Here is an 8106-nt window from a genome sequence, read left to right as displayed (position 1 = left end):
CGAAACAGCTGAGCGAAAACGAACCCAAACTGGCTCGTTCTTTTAGCCCGATCTCCTATATAAAAAAAAAAAAAAAAAAAAAAGAAAATTCCTTTCTCCCTACACGGTTTTTCCAACCTTTCCTTCCTACTCCTTCTTCTTCCTGAGGTCACGGGCACTTTCCCAACCAGCACCGATTGGGCAGTCCCTAAATGACATTTTCCTGCCAATAAACACCGAAAAAAAAACTTGCAATATAGGAAAAAAAAAAAAAAAAAAAAAAAAAAAAAAAAAAAAAAAAAACAACATCAAATTACAAAACCATAACCCTCTCCATATTTATACAACTATTTTACATCAATAAACTTTACACACCAAATACACAAACACAACATGGGAACAGATTGCGTAGGGGCTACACTTAACTTCCATCCAAAAAAACAACACCTGTTTTATTTCATACCATCAGATTTTTTTAATTGGAACAAGCCAACTTCAGTACCTTTTCAAGTGTACAACAGCAGGACATTGTCATGTTTCATATATTTTCTCATGATATTTTTTGTAAATAGGAAATATATAATACAGGTTTATATTTTGTGCAATTACTGGAGCAGAATGTTTTAGTTTAATTCTATTGCTCTCCTGTGCTTTACATTTTATAATAAATTTTAATGTCATTACATTATTGTAGACCTTATGGCTTTAAAATAAAGCATTTACAGGCTCTGCAGTTCCAGTCTTTACAGCATCAAAACTAATTATATACTTATTGTCTCTTGGGGCTGTGTTATTAGCAAACAGCTATTTTATCTTATTATCATGCTTTGTTTCCTTGGAAATGTGAGTAAAATGAGCTGAGGTCAACTTTGATGATCTTTGTAAGAGTTCTTTTAACTCCACAGCACACTTGAAGGGTCAAATGTCTGATGTGATTTGGACCTTATGATTCTTTCCATCATATGTTTTTCTTCATTCTGTTGCTTTTCCCATGTAAAAGCAAATAAAAGATGCGGAGACTGCTGGGATTCATACATGTTTCAGAGCTTGCAGTTAATTTTGTATATATACACACACCACAGCAGCAGCATAGTTATATTTTTGTGAAAAAATATAAATATTCAAGGGTTAATCCATCTCACAGCAATTAAAAAGCAAATTTCATTAACTGTATGGCACAGAGAGGAGAACAATATTTCAGGACTTTGTTCAAATTTGTTAGTGGTAAACATTGTCTTCGTAAATATGTGAATCAGAAGGAGCAGTGGTTGGCAGGTTCAAAACCCACATTTGGCTTTTCACCAGCTCATGTCAGTGTTGCCTCTGCAGACGGCAGCAGTTTCACGTGCTCTTGTAACCATGAGCATAACAGGACTTTCAAAGAGTTGCAATGTTTGCAATTTCTATAGCAAATGCACTGACAATAAGGGCCTTTAAGGACAGGTAGTATGTCCCACGTACCTTTAGAGCTCAGAGTAACAAATAAAAATACCTTCAGTACCTGAATTTTGAAGAAGGAGTTGCTGGTTGAAGCGCCATTCTCTAATACTGATGTAGCACCCTACATAAAAAGCTGAAGAAATAAGCAGAGGTGTGACAGAAACCATTCAGATCAGTCACGCTGGGACACATCAGTTCTCCTGTAACTTTCCAAGTCCAGATCCTCAATCATCTAAGATCCCCAAACAGATTTCAGAGGATAGGCAGTAACCACAGTAAAAAGAGCTATTTGCTAAAGTTTCTGCTGATTAGATACCGTACTGTTTATAAAACCAGTTAAAAAAAGGTAGATACTGATGTGACTTCTTTACGTCACAAGTACCAGAACACACAAATCACCTGTTCCGAAAGCAGATTCTGAGTAGTACGAGCGAAACTTTATTAAAGTGGAAATTAGAAGAAGCCACCTCTGCAGAAGAGCCTGTGAACCACGTGGGCTGTGGTTTGGTCAAAGATGCACCCGAGGACTGGGATGGTTGGTAAATTGCGTAGTGCAGGATCCGCAGGAACACGAGTCAATGTTGGTTACTACCGAACACGTGACCCAACACATACATGACCGGGGGTGTCTTTTTGGCCAGTGATGTCCCAAAGGCAGCCTGCTGATAAGGCTAATAAAGAGTCTGTGTCAGTTCAATGAAAGGACAAAATATCATTCTACTTGAGATGAAATTACTTTTACTATGACAGACGGTAGAGGTTTGTCAGATGAGTTGACCACAGATGCTTGACGTTCCTGTCCAATAATGCAATCATATGGAGGCTTCAGATGCAAATTTCCACCATGCAGTTGACAAATTTAACTACTTTTTCACAGTGCAAAAACATTTTTGTACAAACCAGCTGCGTATTTTAGTAGCACAACTAAAAAAAAATGTTTCAGACCTAGCAGGGGTGAAGCTTTCATCATTGCTAAAAATATCAGTATGGTAAAGCACAACTTCCTTTTTGTGCTTTGCTCTTAGGGATGGTAGTAGTCACAATTTTTCTGCTCGCTTTCAAGCCTCCTGCAAAGACTTGTTAAATAAATATTGGTATTTATTTCCAGTTTTCCTATGATTTAATACAGTTTTTGTAATTCATCCAAAGGGACTTTAAAGCTATACTATTTTGGAAATTTCCATACATTTTTCCATCACTGTACTAATCCAATTAATAAAAAATATATAAAGCAGTAACTGCAGCTATAGAAGCTACTGCATGCATTTATGACGGCCATTGTCATGTCGGAGTCATTTGATGAAAGATTGAAAGATAAGCAGACAAATAGCGTAAATAGCAAGATGTTTTACATGCTGCAAGAGAAATAATAATATGCAGTATTAAATGGTCACTATGTCAAATCTATACTATCTGGGGAACCTAAAGGTGAAATACTAATGAAATGCTCATAATTGTGCATCCTAACACTTTTGCAAGATGTCTGATGAGACGAGCTGACATTTGAATAGACCAAAAATGGTAACCTTCCTGTTCGTATGGTCCCCAAGAAGCTTTAACCACATCTATCATTTTAAAAACTCTGTGGTCTCAAAACTGAACTGACACATGTTTTGTAGTTGATTGGACAATTAGTTGAGTGAAGTAGTAAGTGAAAAAAGAAGAAAAAAAAACCTTGAAAACTTGACATTTTGCAGAAATGTTTGTTATTCTCTCAAATGATACCGTTATATCAGCCATATGATAGAGAAGTCCAGAAGTCACAGTATTTGTTTTTGGGTTAGTTAGTAAATTATACAGCTGCAGTATCTAGGTAATAAAAGAAAAAAAAAAAAAAAAAAAAAAGGTTCGTGTGTGACACACTGGCATGTCTGGTGCAGGAAGTGATTGGAGTGACGTGGCAGGAGGTGGACTTTCAGTAATTTCTAGATTTAAAAAAAAAAATGAGACTAGAGAAAGAAACGAAACAAACACAGCGCTCAAAACACTGCGTGAGGAAAAAAAAAAAAAAAAGAGCCCATTCTCAAACAAACAGGAACAAACTAGGTCCAGCACTCACAACCATTCATGCATCCTATCCATTTTCAATAAGTAGAAACTCCATTCAGCATTACTATGGTCTGAGCTTATCCTAGGAAGCACAGCACACAAAAAAGGCCCCATAAAAGCAAATGAGTAATCCATTGATAACCGATTCACTTGTAATTTCCACATTTATTTAGTTATGGGAATGCACAGGACTCTTCATGAGATTTTGGTCATATTTTAGATTTACTTTGTTCCTTTTACTTGACTTCTGGAGAAATTGTACTTTTCAAAGTAATTTTTTTTTTTTTTTTTTTTTTTAAATTTTACAGTACTGCAGTCTAGACTTAGTTTTTTTTATTTAAAACAAGTGCAGCCGCAAACAGACACAGAAAATGAGCTTTTCACTGTACCTGTGTCACCACACCATCCCACCCAGGCTCCACAGAGGAAGTGACTTTTTTCCTCTAACAATCCCATGCTGGAACCTTTAAATAGTGTGTCTGCATCTGACCCTCCTCTCTTAATCAGGTGTGGTCAATAATTCAGACAAAACGCTCCAAAACAAATCCAGACACTTCCACACTGAACCCTCCTCACTGTCAGCTGTCTCCTCTGGATTTCATTGGTCAGTGCTAATTCTTGACCAGTCAGACACTACTGCTGACTTTTGTCCCTCCTTGACTGTCAACATAGTTCATTCACGCAGGAGAAGGTGGAAATGATAAAAGTTTAAGCAAGCTTATTAAGTTTAAATTTACTCATTTAGCAGACACTTTTCTCCAAAGCAAATTACAGTGAACATTCTGTAGTCTTTAGTTTACTACTTTTCATTCAAGGTGACTTAGCGTGCTAGATATGCTACAGTACAGAACACGACCTATGGTGAATCACTCCTCTATACAGCAAAGCAATGTAACAACTCTCTCATGCACAAAAACACACACTGAGCAATTTAAAGCCACCAGTTCTTGTGGAACACATGTCTTTGAGCCGTGAGAAGAAATGGGAGAAGCTGAAGGAAAACTACGTGAACACTGGGAGAACGAGGAGCAGCCACCCTATGATGAACGTGGGAATCCTACGCAGGGTGTACCGTATTTTGTCTTTTTCCCTGTGCTTCCAGGATATGCACTGGATCTTCACAACTCTAACTTGAGCAATTGGTTAAGGATTCTGAGAGAGTGAGAGTGTAATTGAATGTTGAATATTATTGCTGAACACAGTGAACACACTCCCCAAATTTTCTATTCAAATTAGATACATTTTTGCAGCCAGGCACAGCCACCACATCCTAGTGGAACCAGAAGTCTCGATACCTGTGGGTTATCCAAACCAAAAGATACTGTCTTTGTGTCCATCCCAGTTCTTAAAACGCTGCTTTCTACACATCCACCTACACTTCAACATGTGTCGTCTTCACCAAAGGATGTCAGTTTCAGTGTACATAAACTCCACATGCACTCTAAAAAACGCATTTGTCAGTAGGTTGTGTAGGAGGGTAACAGCATCTGCTTGATTTAAAACGATAAAGGATAACAACAGACAAGCAGTGTTTCAAAAATCATGTGTCTGTAGCTGAATACATTTCACTGCATTGTATATCACTTTAGATAAGTGTCTGCTAAATGAATAGATCAAAATGGATGTGCAGCATAGCATGTAGAAATCAAAGGACCTCATTTTGAAACCGCTCCTCTCTTAGTACCCTTGAGAAAGGTACTTCCCCTAAGCTGTAGTACATGAACCTAGTCTTGCATGTTGTTTTGGAGAAGTCATCTTACTGATTATATAGTAATACAGTAATATAATCAAGACAGAGAACTGAAAAATTGCTCCAACACCTGAACTCTTAACTATTTAATAACGCCTGTTACTGGGATTTCAGTTGATTCCTCTCATTATCAGATAATGTTCATATTATCCTTCAGAAACTGCTTTTTCAGTGTTTCAGTTGCTTAAATTGCTGATCGAGGAGCAATTAATGTGAAAGAAATACTGAATATTTTCACTTTTTGATCCTTACAATTAAGCCTTATATATTTTCACTTAGTGACTTTATTCATGAACAATTTATCATAGTTGTATGAATTATTTAAAATTTTATTACAAAATGTTTATGCCTGTAGCATCCGGACAGGAGTAGAGCACGAATGTGCGTTGTTGTTATGTCTGAACACGGACAAAAAATAAAATGACCCCGTCTGCAAAGTATTTATAAGTGCACAGTGCAAATTGTACATTACTGGGTAGAGGTAAAGAATGAATGTGGGACAAGGAGACACAGTATATTCACACAAAAGCGAAACGTGAATCTGTGAGTTGGACTTGAACACGGAGGCATGATGAAATACAGGACCGGAAAATGAGACCAGGACTTGAGAACAAGAGGCAGGAGTAGTCAGGACTGGTACGGAACGTAAACACCTATGGAACAAATTGAGGTAATAGGAAACTAATGATCACTAAGAGAGCACAACAGAAATGTTGAGTAAGAATTCGCAACTTATCCTCTGCCCCTTGCTCCTTTTATACCTCAGCAACTATCAAACTGCGAACAGGTACATGAGTCTGGGCTAGCAGCACAGAGTTGTGCCTCCTCTGGCCTGTAGGGGTATTTTCTACGTGGGTTGTGACAGTAACCCCCCCCACCAGCATCGGCCGGTCCAGATCAGCAGCCCAGTGCCAACGGGCAGGCGGCCGCCCCCTTCGTTGCAGAGCCGGCCGGCCCGCATGAGACCGGCGAAAGTCCCCAATGAGAGTCAGGTCTAAAATGTAACGTGCCAGCACCCAGGATTTCTCCTCATGGCCATAGTGCTTCCAGTAAACCAGATAGTACAGTGTGCCTCGGGATCATTTGGAGCCCAGGAGGGCCCTGATGGAGTAGGCAGGGGAATGGCCTACATCCAGAGGTGGAGGAGGTGAGGCCGCTGCTGGACACTGAAGGGTGGAAAAACAGTGGGACTTGAGGTGTGAGACATGAAAGATGGGGCAGATACAGTAATAAGGTGGTAACTAAGCGGTAAGAAACTGGGTTGATCCTTTTAAGTATCTTGAAAGAGCCAATGAAGCAGAGGTTAATTTCCTTGAGAGCACAGGCAGTTTGATGTTCCATGTGGACAGCCACACTCTTTCCCCTGGTTGGTAAAACACCATCCTGCACCTTCTGTCAGCCTTCTCCTTTTGGGAGGACACCGTCTCTTGAAGTTACATGCGCAAACTCCCACACCGATTTACTCCTCTTGTACCAGTCATCCACAGCTGACACCTTGCTGGTTTCTGCCGTCCATAGGAATAATGGAGGTTGGTAACCTAGAACACATTGGAAAAAAGTTAGGTTAGTTGATAAATGGACCAGGGAGTTTTGGGCATACTCTGTCCAAGGGAGAAATCTGTTCCAATTGGTTTGGTTCGGTTCTGGCTAAAGTGGCTCCGCAGGTTACACCCAATCTCCTGGCTGAGGTGCTCCACTTGCCCATTGGACTGCAGATGATAACCAGAGGAGAGGATAACAGACTCCCAGGTGGGAAAAGAAAGCTTTCCAAACTCTCGAGGTGAACTGGGGTCCCCTATCTGAGATGATACCGTCTGGTATGTTGTATAACTGGAAGACATGTTGAAACAACAATTCCACAGTCTCCAGGGATGTGGGCAGACCTTTCAATGGGACAAGGAGACAGGCTTTAGAAAAGCAATGTATCACCACTAGTACTGCAGTGTTCCCATCTGACCTAGCTAGGTCAGTAATGAAGTCAACTGCTAAATGGGACCATGGACAACTTGGGACTGGCAGCGGTTCAAGGAGCCCTGCTGGAAGCTGTGGTGGAAGCTTGGCCTGGGCACATGTGGTATAAGCAAGGAGGAAGTCTCTCACGTCCTGTTTCATGGATGACTACCAGAAGCATTCAGAGAGGAGTTTAAATGTTCGTTTGATTCTGAGGTGCCCTGTACTGGGACAATCATGGGCCCAGTGTAAAAGCTTGGACTGGCTGGCAGAAGGGACAAATTCCTTGTCTTGTGGCTGCTTGCTGGGAGAAGGTTCCTGGAGTTGGGCTGCTTTGATGTCATCCAACAAAGCCCATTGGATGGGAGCTACAAACTGCACAGGTGACAGGATGGTGTCTGGTGGCATGAGTCTAGGCGAAACTTCAAACAACCGGGAGAGAGCATCAGCCTTGCTGTTTTTGGACCCAGGGCGATAAGTCACTGTAAAGCAGAATGTGGTGAAAACATGGCCCACCATGCCCTTCTGGAGTTGAGCCTCCTTGCTTTTTGTAGATATTCCAGGTTCCTATGATCAGTCAACACTAGAAATGAGTGAGTGGCCCTCTCTAACCAATGCCTCCACTCTTCTAAGGCTAACTTTATGGCTAAGAGCTCCCTGTTTGCGACATAATTCCTTTCTGTGAATGAAAATTTGTGTGAAAAACAGGCACATGGATAGAGCTTAAGGGGATTTCCCTGACACTGTGAGAGCACTGCCCCTACCCCGACTTCCAATGCATTGACTTCTACGAACAGCAACTTGGGATCAGAATGCTTTAGGATTGGGACAAAGGTAAAATGCTTCTTCAGGTCTTCAAAGGCCTGAAACGCTTCAGGAGTCCAAGTCAGTCGCCTGAGTGCTCCTTCCAACAGCAGCGTCAAAGGGGCTGCTACAGA

The sequence above is a fragment of the Scleropages formosus genome, chromosome 18 (assembly GCF_900964775.1).
Source record: "Scleropages formosus chromosome 18, fSclFor1.1, whole genome shotgun sequence".
Classification (NCBI taxonomy): domain Eukaryota; kingdom Metazoa; phylum Chordata; class Actinopteri; order Osteoglossiformes; family Osteoglossidae; genus Scleropages; species Scleropages formosus.
The sequence above is the reverse complement of the archived record's forward strand: the minus strand, read 5'-3'. Positions refer to the sequence as shown.